Here is a 19928-nt window from a genome sequence, read left to right as displayed (position 1 = left end):
GCATATCTGGGAATTCCAACCCAGGTTCCTAACATAACTAAAGAAAGCCTTGTGATTATCCTTAGTGTCCTGTGCAATTTGTCTCTCGAAGCTGGCCTTAGACGATTTTATGAGTGCCCGTAGTTTTTTGCTAATACTGATCAGAGATGCCTTCCCTTTTTGGGATTTTGCTCTATCATGTAGTAGCTTCCTCCTTCTATTGTATAGTTTGTTTATGGCTGGGATCCACCAGACAGGATGTCTGCCTTTGAAGGATTGGGTCTTGGTTTTATTTGGGATTGCATGATCCATGCATTCCTGAAGGTAATCATAGAATGCGTTTATAAAGGATTCTGCGGTCTGGGCCATATTTTCCACAGGCCCGGGGGCTTTGAAGGATTCCACCTCGGTTTTGAGGAGTGTGAAATTTGCTTTAGAGAAGTTTTTCACTGTGGTTTTCTGGGCAGGGGTGGGGTCAGGATGTGAATATCCAGTGAAATTAGTTTATGGTCTTATCTAACCAGTGAGGGATACACTTCTGGTCTGGAGCATAGAGTCCCCATGTTGGTGATGATCAGGTCCAGTATGTTTTCCCCTCTTGTGGGAGTGGTAACAAGTTGTTGCATAGCATTTGAGTTTATAAATTCTAGGAACCTTTGGGCTAGGGTGTTGGAGCTAGAGTAATGCTCCCAGTCTATGTTTGGGTAGTTGAAGTCGCCCAATATAATGGTGTTTGGAGAGACCTTCATATTTTCCAGTGTTTTCAGGTAGGCCTAGTGGGGTTCCTGGGTTTGGGAGGGTGGTCTGTAGCAGGCTATAAACTGGAAGGCAGTTTTACCCACTGTTAGTTGCACATGGATAGTCTCTGATGCTTCGTGCTGTGCCACCAACCTGGAGGTGTGGGTATCTTTGACGAACATTGATACTCGCCCTCCTTTTGTGGTTCGGTCCAAGTTTTGGGGCCGAAAAGCATGGTATGAGGTATAACCTGGTAGTGCTGGGGTGCTCTCGGGAGCCTTGATCCAGGTTTCTGTTACTGCACAGATATTGATGTTCTCCATGCTAAGGAGAGTTTCGAGTGCATGCATCTTGAGGTTTAGACTTCTGGCGTTGAGTAGCATTACTCTTAGTTTCTTATCCCTTGTGATACCTATGGAGGTGGGTTTGTCTTTTGAGCCTTGCCTAAAAAAGGCACTATGGGGGTAGCAAGAGCCTTTGCCAATATCCGAAAGTCCAGGGGTGACAGGTGCAAGCCATCCCTAGCGAAGCATCGTGGCTTGTCGAACATGTCATCCCAGGCTGACAGGCATTGGATCCCCTTTGAATGACACCAATATGTAAGCCAATTGTTGAAATTGATCATCTTGTCTTCATATTGTGGCATCATTCTTGGTGAGGGTAAGATGCTACTCAAGGTCAGGGTCATACCGGCCTGGGCTACATGCTCAGAGAGCTCCTCTATGTCTCTTTTCATGTAGTCCAGGGAGGTACGTCTCAGGTCATTCACACCAGCATGGACAATGAGTCATATTTGTACTTGCCTTGGAGTGACCTGAGTGCTTGTGTTATGTGGCAGATCATAGCGCCCTACAGGCAGCTCACCGTGACCTTCTCCTTGTTCAGCCTGGTGAGCGGGACGTCAGTGTGCCTGACGATAGAGTCACCTATAACAAGTGTATCAGGTGTGTTGTTTAGCCTTAAGGGTTGTGACTGTTCGGCACACTGGCTTTGTGAGCTATGTGTTGCACGTGTTTTGTTTTGGGGTAGCGGTTGCTTGGGTGTCTGCTTTGGAGGTCTCTGCTGCTTAGGTAGATTTTTATTTAGCGCCTCCGAGTATGTTTTTGTGTGTTTATGTGTTTGGTTTGCTGTTGTGGTAGGTCTATACGAGACTGGAATTGTAGTGAGTGTGGTTTCCTTCTCCTCCTGACTGGTTACGCAAGTTGTAAGTTGAGAGAGCTTAGCCTACAGTTTGGCTATACGGTTGCATCTCTCACATGTGTTGGAATTTTTTGGGAGGAGGAGAGGGTTGTCTGTGTACATGAGGCAGTTGTAACATTGCCTCAAGATTCCCAGATTCACCAGCTGGACCGGAGAGGAGATTGACAACTGACCTTTGGACATGCTAGAATAGTATTTGATCAAGTTACAAATAAATGAAAAACTGTAGCTCGTTCTTCTTACACTGCTAATGCAACATTTTTTTACAATTTCATTTTACTTATTTAACTAAAACATCGAGTGCAATTCAAAATAAATTGTTACAAAAATTAGTAATGCGGCATTTAAATACTATTTGCAGTTCCTGAGCAAGTTGAAAGAATTGAGGGCAAGCTAAATTAACATCTTCTGAGGCATGCGAATTACAAAAGGGCAATGCTCCATATTAGTGATAACAGTGTCGACTGGTGTAGCTAAACATCACAAATTTAATAAGGACAGAGCAGTTCAGTGATATCAGAGAAAAGCAGCATGGCAAGAATCTCCAGCTCAGTAGGGCAGCTCGGTTTCCTAACTCGCTGAGAAAATGTAAAGTGAGTTTGACAAAGGGATTCGGGGCAGTTTATTTAAGAAGCCAACATCTTCAGAAACCATCAGCAAACTTCCTGAATGCACCGAACTAAATAAGACCTGGCGGGGAAGTGTGTAAGACAGGGAGGCGGAAAAAGTCAGAATGAAACTTGAGGGCTGAGCGCGAGGTTTGCCACGGCAGTTCCACAAAGTTTCCTCACGCGGATATCCCTCTCAGTGGTGCTGCTATCTCGAGGAGGTGGTGCAGGAGGAGGAGGAGGGGCCAGCCATGGGAGAAAGCGTGCAAATGGTGCTTTGAAAAGACTTTTCTGAATTGAATACAGCAGAACTGGTTCCAGTGATCGCTGGGGTTTACTGTCGTTGGTTTGATGCTTACTATTGAACTGCCGTCTCTGTGTGGCTTTCTCACAGGTTTTAGCATCCCTAGCTCCTGTGTGATTTAACTAAGTTTTGCTAATTCTGTGAGGAATTCTGCAACCAGGGTAAGTGTGCACATGTGATGGACGCGCAGCAGCTCTTTCGCTGATAACTTCTTGCAGACAGATACTACTTGTAATTCTTTGCCTGGGGCGGGTATTGAAGATTGCAGAGAACAGTAACACTGCTGTGCAATGGATATTCTGTAGTATAGTTCTGTGGAAAAATTATATTTGTGTAAGGGAATGTACTGCCAGGATTACCATTACAAAAAACACCTCCCCATCCCGAAATTTTACGAGTGAAGTCTCAAAACTTTGATCTGAGCTGAGTATATTGCCCTTTGAATATCCATAATTCGTTTTGAATAACCATGATTGGGTTCTTAAGGGGTGTTGAGCAAATGGGACGAGTTGTTTCTGAAGAATAGCAATAACGTCTAAAGCTCTAAGATGAGCCATGTATCGAAAAATGATTTAGGAAAAAGGCAAAACAGAGCTCCTATGTTATAAGACGACACGCAAGACAGTCTCATACACCACATATATGCGTATTGTTCGAGCACCGAAAAGTACAGTAAGCTATTGTTAATGTGAACAGGGGCCGGTGTGGTCAGGCATTCATTAAAACCCAAGAAGACATGATCAGTGCTTACCTCCCAACACTCAGGTTGAACTGGATATTGTCATCTCTTCTATTTAGATAGTTAGAACACATTGAGTGGAATTGTCCCATTGCTTTCAGAGTTCATTATGTAGAAACGTCTCACCATTTTGTTTGTACACTACTAGAGTGCTATATTTGTCAACCAATCATGGCAACTCCAAGGACCAGACCTTGTTAAACCCTAGTAGTAATCCCACGTTGTGCTAATATACAGGCCACCTGTTTGCAGACTGCTGCATATATCAATACAGCATGGCCATTCAATGACACATGACTAATGTAAGCACCCCTTTCTTCTTCGATATAATAGGTGTTAGATATTGCATCCCTTCTGAGATATACTGTACTAACTTAGTATATACTAAGTAATGTGTAAACAGATAAGGGCATGGATCTTTATGATGCCTTCTTTCTTTCGGCTTTTCCCGGTTAGAGGTCGCCACAGCTAATGATTGACCGCGGATTTTTACGGTGCTGAGTTGCCAGCCCGACGCCCAACCTAATGCAAAAACTAACTTTACCAAATTCACGTGTGTAAGTGCACTTTTATTTTACAAAAATATGTAGCACTTCTGTATGTCCTTAATCCTTATTTTTTCCCATGTTACTGCTGATCTAGATAGTAGATGTGAAATTCATGATGCAGTGATCCTGTGACTTCCATTCTACCATATGTACAGTTTATCAGTCAGCTGAAAGCAGTGAGTTAAGTTCTGCATTTTCAGTAATGCCTGCATGCCTTATGTATTTGCATTTGGCATGCAATGTAGGATTTTCCAACTTTGTGCTTGTTGAATCCATTGACTGCTCCTAAATTTAAGACAGGGTATTTCTGTATCTTGCCTTTAGTTTCTTTGATTTCTAAGATGCAACATTTCGTTTCTTTTTTAATACAGGATTTTGGTTCTTTTCTTTCTGCTGGTGGAAATGTGGTTTGTGGAAACAAGGAAGTATTGTTTTTGTAATTAACAAACATATTACGCAGTATGTTTTGTACAAGTGTTAATCATGCTAAATGATCACTCTGATATTTTACGCATTCTATATGGGTTTAGCATGCAAGAGGTGTACGTAGCTGATAATATTGTTACATTGTATCTCTAAAAGTATCTTCTCTGGAGCTCTGAACCTGTTAGCAAAAGAGTCAATGTAAGGGCCAAAATTTACTTTTGTATCAGTACACATTTCTGAAAAATAAGAAGCGCTGTAGTGTTTGGTTTTATTTACTGTCTGTAATCTTCAGTGATTAACCAGAACATCACACATTTTTATGAGGAAGAGAGCACAAATCTGAGGTAAAATCAGAGACTATTGCTAGGTTTGGTGCCCCCTCCCCATACACATACATATTTGCAAATAATCTGTTCACAGCCTATCGAATTCAGACACTGGTATACAGTAGTATAGCTTGGGTCGGGTGGAAAGTGTAGTCACCCCAGGCTGAAGGTGACTGGCGGACCGATCAGGAGATGCTGACTGACTGCTAATGCAGTACCTGTATTTAAATGACAGTACATAAATGTATTTTGATATTGCTTTTGTAATCTGACCTACAGTACTTTATGTGTGGTATAAGAAACAAGCCATTTTTGCTCCTAGAACTGGAGTTGAGGGACTGAGGGACCTGGTTGGATTCTGATCTTTTATTTTCCTCACAGAAATAAATAAGCATTCTCTTACTTTCTTGAGACTGATGTACATAACAATGTAGACAAGTAGCTCTGACTCCATTTATACAAAAGATGTAAGATTGCAGTTTTAGAAGTTGTTATTAATATTATGCAGAGCTGAAGGTTTTCTGATTCATTCATCACACTGCACACCCCCTAAAACATTTGCAGAGTCTCTCAATAATAATCTGCTCAAGCAACAGAGACCTCCAAAGCAGAAATGCAAGCAACCTCCACCCCCCAACACAACCCAAATGACACATAGCCCACAGACTCAGTGTGCCAATAAAACACAACTCATAAGGCAAACTAACATACCCAACACACTAGTCATAGGTGACTCTATAGTCAGACACACTGATGTCCCACTCACTAGGCTAAACAAGGAGAAGGTTACTGTCAGCTGCCTGTCTGGTGCCAGGATCGGCCACATAACCCACGCCCTCAGGGCATGCCACAACAAGTACAGATATGACTCTGTCATTGTCCATGTTGGTGTGAATGACCTGAGATGTACCTCCCTGGACTATATGAAAAGAGGAAAAGAGACATGGAAGAGCTCTCCAATCTTGTAAACCAGGCAGGTATGACCCTAGCCCTGAGTAGCATCCTGCCATTGCCCAGAAAGATACTGTAGTACAAGGACAAAATGACTGACTTCAACAATTGGCTAAGCTTCTGGTGTCATTCTAAGGGGATCCAGTATCTGCCTGCCTGGGATGACATGGTCAACAGACCATGATGCTTTGCAAGAGATGGCCTGCACCTGTCACCTCTGGGATTCCAGATACTGGCTAAGGCTCTTGCTGCCCCTATAGTGCCTTTTTTAGGTAAGGTTCAAATGACAAATTGACCACCGTAACAAGAACAGGCAAGCAAAAACTGAAGGTAATGCTACACAATGCTAGAAGTCAAATGCACTCACTCGAGGTACTCCTTAAAATGGAGAACATTGATATCTGTGCAGTGACTGAGACCTGGTTCAAGGCTCTAGAGAGCACCCCTGCATTACCAGGCTATAAGTCATGCCACACTTTTCGGCCATCTAACCTGGACCAGAACACCAAAGGCGGAGGTGTGTCCATATTCATTAAGGATATCCACACCTCCAGGCTAGTTGCGCAGCATAACGCATCTGAGGTTATCCAAGTACAACTAACTCTGAGCAAAATTGCAATCCAAATTGTGGCTTGCTACCGATCCCCCACCATGCCACAGGATTCCCACTCTTTTTTTCTTGATATACTAGAAAATATTAGGGTTCAACCAAACACCCTAATAATGGGCGATTTCAACTACCTCACCATTAACTGGGAAAACTATTCATGTACCAACTCCTTCGCTCAACACTTTCTGGAATTCATAAATTCCAATGCCCTGGATCAACTTATCCACACCCCCACCAAGGACAACAATATCCTAGACCTAGTCATTGCCAACAAGAGTGACCAGTGCTCCACACCTGAAGTCAACTCCTCGTTGGTCAGATCCGACTATAAGCTAATCACCCTAGATATCCGCATCCTGCCCCCACCCACCAATAAGAAAACCACAGTAAAAAAAGTTTCTCCAAAGCCAACTTCATGCTTCTTAAGACAGAAGTGGCAAACTTCATGACACCCATGCAGATGGACAATACAGTTACGACTGCTGAAACCTACACAAATGCACTCTATAAGCACTTACATGAGTGCATGGATTGTGCTATCCCACAGAACCAAGACATTATCCTCCAAAAAAAAGGAAACCAATCTGGTGGTCCCCTACCATAAACAAACTGTACAACATAAGGAAGAAACTGTTGCAAAAGAGAGCAAAATCCCATGAGTGGAGGAGCTCCCTGGACAGCCTCAGTAAGAAGTTGAGATCCCATATAAGATCCTCCAAAGCTAGGTATGAAAACAAAATCACCACTGATTCTAAGGGCAACCACAAAGCATTCTATAGCTATGTTAAGAATCTCAATGGCAACACCCCAGATCTGCTCTGAGTTACAGCACAATGGCACGAAAATTACAGAACCAACTGATATTGCCACCATCCTGGCAGATCGATTCAGTGCTAACTTTACCCCCCTCTCACCCCCTAAAGGGTCCATATCTATATGGGAAGAATGCAGAGTCCCTGTAATCACATCTATGCAGGTAAAAGCTGGACTTTCTAAAACCAAAAACACAGCAGCCATGGGAAAAGACAACATCCCAGGCTGCGTTTTACATGAACTTCAGAATGAACTGGCTCCCCACCTAAGCACCATGTTCAATCATAGTCTCACATCAGGCTTCGTGTCCACTGAATGGCACACGCAACAGTTATCCCAATCCAAAAAGGGGGAGGCACCACAGATCCTGGGAACTATCGCCCTATTAGCCTGACGAGCCTGGTCTGCAAGGCCATGGAATGTATCATCATGGAACTTATAAACAAATACATTGGTAACCTCCAAACTCTGGACCCCCACCTAGTTCGGGTTTGTGAAAGGCAGATCATGCCTTCTGAACCTGATCGACTTCTTTGAGGCAGTCACCAAAGCAGTAGATGAGGGTTATGTGGTTCACACAGCCTATCTTGACCTCGCCAAGGCTTTCGATACCATCCCCCATTCCAGAATTATAGCTAAACTCACTAAACTAGGTATAAATCCCTACGTCACAAGATGGGTTGCCAAATGGCTCACTGACAGAACCCACACTGTAAAAGTTGCAGACTCCAAATCTGACTTCAAACCAGTGACAAGTGGAGTACCACAGGGATCAGTCCTTGGACCTCTTCTGTTTGGTATCTACTTCTCTGAAGTACAGGCTAACACAGAAGGCCTCTGGCTAACAAAGTTCACAGATGGCTGCAAACTCGGAGCTATAGTCGAGTCCCCAAATGATGTGGACATCCTACAGAAGGACCTCACTGAGACAGATGCCTGGTGTCAGAGGCATGGCCTCAAGCTCAGTGCCAAAAAGTGCACTGTCATCCCCTCTGGTAAAAACTTTGTACCCATGAACTACCACATAAACGGCAGTCTACTTAATGCCGAATGTGTGATAAGAGACCTTGGGACCCAGGTGGACAGTAGTCTCTCCTTTGATAATCACATTGCCACAGTAGTCAGGAAATCCTTCTATGTGGCAAACCTCATCACAAAAGGCTTCTCACCCAGGAAAAAAGAGGTAATTGTTCCCCTCTACTCGGCACTCATTAGACCCATTATAGAGTAAAATGCCCCCTTTGGAATGTACCTAACAAGACATCTTCAGCAGCTTGAAAGGCCACAGAAGTACCTCACAAAGATTACTGGCCTCAAACAGATGCCCTACACTGACCATCTCAAAAAGCTCCAGCTTTACTCTGTAGCATATTGCCTACATAACATAAAGCTATGTTAAACCCAGAGCTGTTGGACATGCTACACCTTAAGAAATCCCAAGCCCTCCGAGCTACATGCTCTAGGGATCTAAACCTTGTCACCACAATAAACAGGACATGCTGGAGGGATAGATTCCTACAAGCTACCCATCTATGTCAAGCAAAGTTCCTCATTAGCACTTTTCAAGAAAAATCTTGATGAATGGATGGGAAATAGGAAATACACCCCAGGGATCACTTCTGTGGCTCTGCTCGACAGGGGAACAGGAAATTAACTTTCTTGTGTGGCGTAAGCCAGGGAACCCTGTTGGCTAGGCTCTTCAGCTGATAGCCTAGTACCTACCTATGAACCTATATAATGTCTTCTTTGGTAAGTTCAGACTACAAAATAGTCTCCTTCAAAGTAAAAATAAAACCTGAAACCCCAGCTAACATTGGAATATTCAGGAATTACTAATAAGGGTAACTTCCTACTATTAAGTGATAACCATAAACCCTAAGAATATTACTGCCTAAGCAGAAATGTTGACAGAAATCATATAAATGTACGTAATAACTGTGTAGAGGTACCTGTATCCACCAGAATGAAGTACAGAACTAACTTAAAAAAAAAAGCCACCCTGGTGGAATCACAACATCAAAAGGCTGTATAACAGAAGAAAGAAAATGGTGGCAAAAATTAGGAGGTGCAGCACCCAGCAGAATAAAAGCACTCTCATCAAACTAAACAAACAACGCAGAGGACAGATAAAGTCTACCAATGCCAAATTTGAGGTAAATTTGGCTTCTCAAGCCAATAACAACCACAAGGCATTCTTTATCTATGTCCACAGCCTCGAAGGCAATACATAATTTGAGCCAGAATATATAGCAAACCTACTGGATGACAAATTCAGCTCCAACTTTACCACTCTTTCCCCCTCAACCTTTTCTCTGGAAATGCCATCAGATATAACCCCCCTCCTATCAGTAGGGAAGAGGTCCTTAATGATCTCTCTAAGGCCAGGAACACTGCATCAGTGGGCCTAGACAATATACCAGGATGCCTTCTAAACAGCATTAAACATGGCCTATCAGGTCCTACAGACCAATAAGTCTCATTAGTCTCATATGCTAAACCATGGAAAGAATTATTATGGAAATGATCAATAATGACAGAGGAAACCTCCAGACACTGGACCCAACCCAGCTGGGTTTCGTCAAGGGCAGGTCATTCTTTCCCAAACAATGGATGAAGGCAAAATGGTTCATACTGCCTAGGCTGACCTGGCCAAGGCATTTGGCACAATACCCTATCAGGCATTATTGACAAACTCAAGAGGTTAGGTACAAACCCTTATGTCACCCAGTGGATAGCCTGCTGCCTCACAGACAGGACCCAGTAAATTAGAACCGGGGAGTCTCCCTCTACAAAAAAGCCAGTCACAAGTGGAGCCCCTCAGGGATTGGTCCTGGGACCACTCCTTTTGACATTTAATTATCTGAAGTCAGTGTCAATGTCAATGGCCTCTGGCTGACCAAATTTGCAGATGACTGCAAATTAGAAGCTGTCATTGAATCCCCCACTGACACAAATGTTTTCCAGGAAGGGCTGATACAGGCAAACAACTGGTGTCAGAGCTATGGACTAAAACTAAATGCCTTGTTTTAGAAAGGAAATGTTGACAGCTATGGCTATCGCTGCTTACATATTATTGAGATGTTTGGAATCTGGTTGCGATAATATGTAAGTACCCAAAGATCAAAGCCACATCTGTGCTGCATATACAACTTCTGACACCTCATCCCAAAAAGGATGTAGTCAAGATGGGATAAAGGCAGGTAAAGTAAGGTAATCAGGTTGGCATAGCTTGCATGCAATTGCTCAGTATGAGATAGTCCATATCACATTTGTTGCCACTTTGCTGCTGAGATAAACAGTTACTTATGTGTTGTTGTTGGCTGCAGTTAGAGCAGTGTGTTGTTGCTTCAGTGCCACTGTTTTATGTGTTCTTCAAGATCACAGCCTCCTGGAGAAAGAGTAAGACAGATGGACTGACTTTAATGTGAGAATAATTTAAGGAAATGCAGGACAACTCCAAAAACACTTTTGTGATGTTTTACTTTCTACTGGGCACAGTCACTCATTACCACTTATGCTGGGCATGGACATCTTCACTGCATGTGCTGTCATACACCCATGCCATTAAATGAACTTGGGTTGCCTGGGCCATTGTATTGACTTTGCCACCCTTCTCCGCCAGCACTGGCTTGTTATAGCATTTCTTTTCCAGCGAGTGTCTGATGTATGGGACAAATTTTAGTGCTTCTAACTGAGAACTGCAACTACAAATGCCACATTAGTAAGTGAAGTCATGTGACATCAGAAGTTTGGCAAATTTAAAAGTGGGTGAGATGTGTAGGTTGTTGATTAATGAGACAATTTAGGACCTTTGTCCCTGTTTGGCTTTGTTCCTTATTCTGGGTTTAATTGACTGAGCGCTCTTGGTTTACAAGTATTTGATTTTTGGTAAATCTTTGCTGTGTTTTGTTATGTTGCCTTATTTATTTATTTGACATTTGTTTACCAGGAAAGTCCAACTGGGAAAAGAGTATTCATTTTCAACAGAGGCCCTGGGAGAAAAGTTCCAGGTACAAAAATAGGGCATAATTACATAAAAATCAATAAGCACTAATATTAATAGTTTAGACTAATACTCAGCATGATAGAATTTCACATTTTAGGTAAATCAGGAATATTAACCACAATAGAATGTACATTAAGTATCTATCAGTTGTTGGGAAGTATTACAGGATGTAAATAAGAAAGGTTAGACAGGACATTTATAGTAAAAAGGGGCGAAGGGTTAACAATAGAAATGAAGTGGTGAGTAGTTCAGTCTGGATTATTGCCAAGTTAAGTTAAGTCAAGTTAAAGCCAAGATTTGGAAAGGAATTCCTTAAGTGAATTTTAAAGGTCAGCAAATTTGGGTTAGATATCATGGGTAGAGGTAAGAAATTCCAGGTTTTTGCTACATGGTTTGACTAAAGACTTTGACCAGAAGATTTGTTGGGTTGGTGAATTGACAGGAGTTGTTTGTCTTCCGATCAGAGAGATCTTTTGGGAAGGTAACTATGGAGCTCAGGGGAGGGCAGGCTTCTAAGTGAGATTGTGAGTTGTTACAAGTTGAAAATAGGTTAGTTGATGTGGAAATTCAAGCCACTTAAGTAAGAAATTGAAGAGCAATGCAATGGTGCATGAAATGTTGTGCACCAGCAGCAGAATTAGAGATTTTATTGTAGCATGTTTCAAGTTTTGTTTTTACTGAAGTTTGTATATTAGTAAAGGCTGGGGCTCCATACAAGAGTAATGCTAAAAGGAAGGTAGTAACAGGGGTAATTTTGGTGGATTTATCCTGTCTTAGTTTCTGGTGTTCTTTTTAATATGTTTTGAATATGAAGATCAAATTTAAGGCTGTCATCTATTACAACACCTAATAATTTCACATGCATAATTACTTCAGTTTCTGTATTTTTCAGGGAAAAGATCTTAAACTTGTTTTATCTACAGCATGAGGTTTGGAAATAAATAAAATGAACTTTTTTTCGAAAGTAGGAGTTCCAAGTTACTAAGCCAAGTCTCAATGGAAGTAAAAACTTCCTATGTTATGAGCTGAAGGCATGGGGGAGAGATTATCAGGATAGCAGATGATGTTGGTATCATCTGCATATTGAAGGAGTGAGCCTTGACATGAGGAAGTATGAAGATTGTTGATAAAAATATTACAAAGAAGAGAGCTAAGAACAGAGGCTTGGGGAAATGCCAGTGACGTTGGGTAGGTGCGGGAAAATAACTTGTCCATTTAACTGCTTTCTTCCTGTTAGAAAAGTAGCTGGTAAACCATTACAGAGAAGAAAAAGATAGGCCAAGAACTGATACATGAGACAGGAGTCTTGAATGACAGACTGTATCAAAAGCTTTGGTCAGATCAAGGAATAGTGTAGATGAGTTTGCTGGAATTCCTTGCCTTATTTGCAATTTGCAGTATTCCTAAAGGGTAACAGGGCAGATGTGGTACTACAGGATGGACAAAAGGCATGCTGTGTGTTGGTTAACTGTTTGTTTTAGTTTTAGATAGTTGAGGAGCTGTTTATGCATGTGCTATTCAATGATTTTTGAGAGAGGGGACAAAATGGCAATAGGAGGAAAGTTTGCAATGTTGGGTTGAGTTTCCCCTTTATTCAGAAGGATGGTAATAGGACTGTTTTCATATGGATGGGACATAAAATTCCAAATAGATTGATTAAAAGAATACTAATGAGACAGGCAATGGCCTCTGCACCTAGACCGAGGTACCAAGAGGGAGGTTACTTGCAGATGTTGAGCAGGGTTTGAGTTTATGTAAAAGCTTTTTTAAGAAGGACATGGGGACTGGTTCAGGGGTAAAGGAGGGGTGTTGTTAGGGAGGATGTGGTTGGAGAGAAGTAGTCTAGTAAGAGTAGAAGAAGTGTTTGCAATGTTACAGGAAAAGAAATCTATAGATAAGGGGTTTTATTTGTTTATATGGGAAGAGAAGGAAGACTATGAGAGGCTGATGTTAAGTTTACAATGCCCTCAATAAAGTACGTATAAAACATGCTTGCTGTTTAAATAGGGGAATTTTCAGGAGATGGGTCTGGGTATTTTTTTGTCCTCAGTTATGTAAAGTGTTTATGGAAGACTAGAATCTTTGGTTAGTTTTATGATTGTTTTGTAAAAGTGAGTAGGAATGCTTGTTGTCACTATTTATTTATTTTTTGCTTGGTTATGAAGTTGCCTAAAATATTCTGTTTGATTTTTTTTGTTTCAGCTACTCTTTCTATGTCCTCTCCCTTTTAGTAATAAGGTACTTACTTTGCTATGAAAGCCAAGGAGAGTGATTGGATTTGATTCTTTTGGTATGGAGAAGAGCTAGACTGTTAAGGATATTAATAAATTTGGTATTAAAGTGGCAGACTGCTTCATCCAAAGGGAGGGCTTTTAATGTTGATCAATCTATAGCATGTAAAGATTCTGTGAGTGGTATTGGCTGAATTTTGTGAGATTATATGTTGTCTTATAATTATGTTCTTTACTCAAGTGTGTGGTAGATCTCAGGGCATATGAAGGTAAATTATTACTTAGGATATGTAGGAGTATACTAGCATTGGTGAGGTGACTAGGGTCAGAGACTAGTATCCAGTCTAGGGTGGAACATTAATCATTACTTTTTTTTATCTGGTGGGTTGGTTAATGAATTGAGTAAATCCAAAAAGGTTCATACTTGAAAATTGGAAGTCAGATGTTAAATTCTGCCAGTTGATGTCTATATACCTAGAATGATGGTCTCATTGCTGATTGTATTGGAGATCCATGATAGTATACCTTAATGTACTAGAATATTAATTTCTAGGTGGAATGCCTAACACTATGACATACATGCTTTTATGTTTAGTCTGAGGCAGGATATGAGAATTTCTGCAGTAGAAAATGTTGATATGCTATTTGAATGTGGAGTGACAGTACAGTAATTAGGGTAGGGTAAGGATATTTCTCCAGCTACCTTTTGAGCCCTATCAGCTATTATTATATTATACCCAGGGGGTGAATTTCTGAATCTTTTATGGTAGATTTTAGCCAAGGTATCCAGACATGCAACTGTGTAATTTGATTGCATACATTACGGAGATTAACTGTTACCGGGTGTAAGATTTTAGATGGGGTAGAGCAGTGCTGAGAAACAATGAGACCTGGGTTGGGATGGATATCCTCACATAGAGAGATGATGGAGGTAAATCATTTGTTAATAAAAGGGTCTTTTGTTATGGTATTTAATAGTTTAGTTTTATGGTAACGGAGAGATGAGTGAAATATTTTCATTTTGGAGTAATGTATAGAAGCCAAGTTAAATAGGCTAGGGGGATTTCACGGAAACTAATGCTAAAAGTAGGGGTGGAATCAATGGATGTGACAGATGTTGTTTGTGTTTTGATTACTGTAGCTTGCAAAGCTGTTAACCATGTAAGGGAAAAATTATGATAAGGAAAGAAGGTAAGAGTATGACTGAGATGGGGATTGATAATATAGGACAGGAAAATAAGTAGCACAGGTGAGATGGATGGCAGGGAAGTGGAGGGTTTTCTAAAAAGTGTAGTTAGTTATGTGCAGAGGAAGAGGACGGGTTATGGTACTGATGAGAGGAAGTAGAATGTTAGTAAGTTTAGTAAATAAATGAGTGGATAGATGAAAAAAAGGGGATAGCATTAGTGAAAGTATAAATGTAGATGTAGTGGGGGTGGGAATTAGGGTTTGGGTACGAGAGTAGAGTGAGTCCATGTGTAGCGAGGGCGAGTGAAGTGAGGTCTAGCTGGTAAATGATAATGATAAATTCAGAAGCAACAGAAACAGTCAGGTGCAAATGGCAGTAGGCAAAAATGATTAGAAAGAAGTTAATTCTCGGTGGTGTGGCTCTAGGATAATTTAGTAAAACAGACCAGAAAATATAAATTTTTATATACTAAGTTAAACTAATACTTGGGAGAAGAAATCAGTGAGATATAAAATGGGGGATGTATGGTGGTAGTTTAAAGGTATTGTAGACTACCTTTTTATGTACTAAATGATAATGATTTGTCTAACTGATGCAGGAGTTGGGAATGATTGACTGGATTTTAGGTTAAAGGGGGATCGGTGAAAGTCAAGGGGAGTATGCTCTCTGGCAGGATGAAGTAATCAAATAAAGAAGCTAAGGAGTGATATTGTATATTATGTCAGTATATATCTTATTGCAAATTAAAAGAATGGCATAGAAAGCAATTTATGTCCACACATCTTTGCTTTACAAAAAAAAACAAAGAAAATTTAGCCCACTTAAACTGTCTCAAAATGATTGCAATTTCTTTCAGTGTGGGTGGCTTCCCAATATAGAGATGCTCCAGTCTGGTAATTGGACTACAGCAGGTTGAATAATCAGAGGTCTTGATGAAACAGGAAAGTAGGCCAAAATGACAGAGATGACTACAAAGGAAAAATAGAATAGAAAAAGGAAATTTTAGCTATGAAGCTAGTACTGGAGAAAATAAGGCAAATTAGATGGGTGAAAAGACAATGTAATGATAGGCAGTGCTAGCTATGTCAGAGAGAGTAGGACGGTGCATGTGTAACATATGCCAGCACATGTAACTGGAGTTTTGTAAAGAATTTTATGTCATTTGTATATCAAACTGATTTGTACAGATGCTTGTGTTAAAATGTATTTGTAAAGATGTTTGTGTTAAAAATGTATCAACAGTGGGTCCTGTTGGACAGAAAGGAAATATACATTATGTCAGGCTGTGTTGTGATTACTGCTGGAATGTTAACAGAGGATGCTGGCATGGAAAGGGTTAAGCTCAGCCCAGCTTACCTTAAGAAAAATAGCTTGAAATTCAATGACTTTGTTTAGGCCATAAACATTTTATTTCACAGGCCTGAATGCAGCCAGAGATGCAATGTCTGGTTTGGGATCCTGCTCTAATTGTCCTTAGTGGTGAACTTATTGCTACCCTGGGGTGCAAGAGAATGGCTGGTTAGTCTCTACAAGAAGGATGAAAGTATTGCAATTGTTTTACAGTCTCCAGATGCCTTAGCAAAGCTCTAGGTGTGTATTGTGACACATCTGTGCTAGATTCTGGTTCAGCTTCTAGTTGGGATAGTGTGGGAACCACAGAGTCAGGTGACCAGATGTGATGTCATTCTATAGCCAGCACTGAAATTGCATTTAGATATTAGTGAGAGATGTGATAGTGACACTTAGCACACTGTTATTGGAACTGACACAAGACATCCATCCACTTCATCTTGCCTTGCTTTAGTAAGTAACCAGGGAATTGTAATTCTACAGTCAGTTAGGAAAATAGTGAGATTAATTGAATATTGTTTTACTGTATCTGTCTGAATCTTTCCAGCTGTGTTGTTTTTATATTTCCTGTGAATTGAAACTCTGGTGTTTACTGTAAATAGATATTCAGTATTTTCATGTTTTCTATTTTATTATTTATTATTAAATATATCTAAACCTTGTATTGTGGCTCGTCTTTTAGAAAAGAGTTTAACCTTGGACAGTAACTGCATTTATTTGGTGGCACTGTGGTGCTGCGGTAGCATTGTCGCACTCACAGTAAGACGTTGTCCTGTTCGATTCTCAGCTAAAGCGTCTTCTGTGTGGAGACATGCGTGAATGGGCGTACCTTCGTTGAAGGTTGTGCGTCAGGGCTGGCAACTCGGCATGTAAAAATCTACTGCCAATCATTAGCGGACTGGAGTTCCGCTGTGGCGACCCCTAACCGGGAAAAGCCAAAAGATACAACAGCAACAACAACAACTGTGGGCTTCATGCTCCTGAAAGTCTTGTTGCTTGGTTAACATTGCCATTTATATAAATATTAATTTTACTAAGAGTAATTGGGTAACCTGGTAAGAGCCTTAAAGTAGCTGGCTGGTGGCAGTGAATCCACCTTGTAGTCTTGGAAGAGGGGGCATAACTGGTAAATCTGTGCCAGCCTTTCCAAGTGTGTGTGTGTGTGCATGTGTTTGTGTGTGAAAACCAAATCTCAAACAGTGTGTGGATCAGCTACTTGGAACAGGGACACAGAGCACTGGTTTCTGCAGAGAGAAAAGTGAAGTCTTATTTGGGGCCTGCGTAAACTCCCTGTGTGCTCTCAGTGGAAGTTGCGCTTGATGCAGAGAGCTGAATCTGAAATTACTGTGTACATCTATTTTTGTTTTAAGTGAATGTTCCCCACCGGTGTCAGTGGTGAGGATTGAGGCTCCTTGATTACTGGCCCAGAGGAGGGATGTCACACAGCTATAAATTGCATTTGTAACACTATAAGGCACTGCTAGTTAACATTCATCAATAGAAAAAAAAAAGTATACAACATAATCGAGAAGCTTTTGTTAAAAGTACAATCCAAAACAGTCTACCTGAGTTGAATATGCACAATATGCAGGTACACAAGCCTAAAAGCACATCTGTGAATTACCAGCTGTATTAATATGTCTACAGTCTCAGATTAATATGCTTAGATAATACTGACAATAATTATATTACATGCCTGTGTTACTGCTGCATAGTCTGTATTGTACAATGGATCAGTTTTGAGTTCTAAACATTAATATGTATCCCTAATACAGTTTAAAAAATTGTTACAACTGTTTCTGAGTAACTACTAGAGAGCAGTAATGCAGCACAGATTTTAATAAAAAGTTTGTATTATGTAAAAAGGTCAGAAAAACGTTCATATATATTAATATAATGTGATTTAGAGGGTATGTGATTTACAAATGCAGACAAAGAAAAGTGGAGATTAAATCCAGGTTATGCTCAAAAGTTAGAAGGAATATTGCAATGCCAAATACTTCCTTTAGTTAATCATAAAGTCTAGATTTAGGCTTCAGGATTAACTGGTTAAGAAATTTGGACAGACTTGTTTAAAATAAATTCAGCATTATAAAGGTGAATCCAGGCCAAATATAGACTGCGATCCAGAAGCAACATTAATTCTATGTTTTGGTGAAGGAAGGCATGTTCATATGGGGTAGCTTGTTTCAAATTACAAATAAGCCATTTTACCATATAGCCCACATTATGAATGTGACCTGCTATCCATGGAGTCACACAGAAACCATGCTTTACTTAAGGGAATTTAAAATTAAGGGGCTGTATTAGTGATTGCTTATCAAGATGGAACCTGCCCTTCAAGACAAATCAAGATTCAGGGTATTACCATTTATGAATCAGAAAGTGCTGACAGCACAAAAAGTGATTCTAAGCATAATTTCAGCAGGAAAATGCCAAAATCACTGGGTCATCATTTTAGGGAGGAGAACAGTTAAAACAAGTCCAGATGCACAAAACTGTCACTAATGTCTACAAAGTTTATCCAACAATAGGATAAATTTAGTCATTGGCGACCACGCTACATATTCTAACTTGCAGTATAGTGTAGAGAAGTCAGGAGGTCCTAAAAGCTGCAGAGATCTACATTTTTTTTTTTGCACACAGACCTGAAATAAATCTATGGGGACAGTCTTATCTTAACTATGAACCTTTCCTAAATAGTAAGATAGGGACAGCAGTGAACTATAAATTTGTGAGCTACAAGTTTTGTGCCAGTATTTTTGATATTATTCAATATTGTTTACTGCATGTCTGCTAATTTACTCAGTTGTAAAAAAAGTAACACCAAGCAATTTATTTTACTGAAATTGCTGATCAAGAGTTAATGTGTTTTCTGTGTTAATAATCATGAAACTGTGGCTTGAACCTCTAAAGCCTGATATGTTTTTATGATGCATAGAGTAAAATGTGATCATCGGGTGTGTGTGATATGAAGCATTTTTATTACTTTGGTTATGTATACTAATCTCTAAGAGTGAATTTTAATATTCTTGTTAAATTATCGCAAACCTTGATTTAGCAGAAAACTAAAATGGCATCCATGCGCACTGTTCACATATTTCTTTTATGCAACTATTATGGGATGAGCTGGCAGAAATGCTGAATTCAGTGGCAATGAAATGATGAGGATTTTAACTGTAGTTATTATACCTTGTTTAGATTTATGTAAGTGAGTGAAAGTGTTAGCAGTTACGTATAACATGATATAAGTTAGAGCTATAAAGTGCTACTTGTAAGGTGTTCACGTAAATTCCACACAGCATTACTGGTCAGTATCCCTTTAATAGAAAAGAGTTTTGTGTTTTTTAACAGTTTTAAAGTGTAAAACAGGTGACTTAATGAAACAGTACTTTCCACCAGTAACAGAATTGCTGATGGTAATGTGGTATCATTTAACAAAAATGTGTGACATATTTATTCAAACAAGACTAAACTATATGCACAATTTTTAATAAGCCAGTATTAAGTATTTTACATATGGGCATGAGAATCCAATTTATCACTATACATTTCTGCGTGAAAGAAAGTTAATTTAAAAATGGTATAAAAGCTCTTTTCAAGTCTTGCTGCAGTGAGAATTGATTATGTGACAGAGATTTGAAATATTGGTGTGTTGCAATTTTAATGATAACCTGGAAATAACAGTAGGTAGGCAATGCATTTGTCAGTGATTTGGAGATTACTTTTTTCATGAAGACTGTGTATGAGCAGACTCCAGTGAGAAAAAGTGAAAACCATGTTGTGTGGGGAGAGGGCAGTTACAGTCAGAGAGAGTGAGGGTAAGAGAGAGAGGGGAACCCCCCCAATAATAAATGTACCATCTCCGAGATCACTCTACAGTGAAGAGAATGGTAGTGCTCCCGTTACG

At 40.2% G+C, this 19928-nt stretch overlaps 1 protein-coding gene across 2 annotated transcripts in view; it reads left to right on the top strand.

Moving 5' to 3' along the window:
• The first annotated feature begins 2767 nt into the window (after positions 1-2767).
• PRR5L (proline rich 5 like) overlaps positions 2768-19928 on the top strand; it is a 959912-nt gene continuing 942751 nt past the window's right edge. For both annotated transcript variants that reach the window (XM_044082833.1, XM_044082832.1), the window contains exon 1: positions 2768-2990. The gene's annotated coding sequence lies outside the window, so the exon portion shown is untranslated. The remainder of the gene's footprint in view (positions 2991-19928) is intronic.

The sequence above is a fragment of the Protopterus annectens genome, chromosome 9.part0 (assembly GCF_019279795.1).
Source record: "Protopterus annectens isolate FY-2018-M chromosome 9.part0, PAN1.0, whole genome shotgun sequence".
NCBI classification, from domain to species: Eukaryota; Metazoa; Chordata; order Ceratodontiformes; family Protopteridae; genus Protopterus; species Protopterus annectens.
Note: the sequence above shows the minus strand (reverse complement) of the source record. Positions and strands in the feature narration are given on the sequence as shown.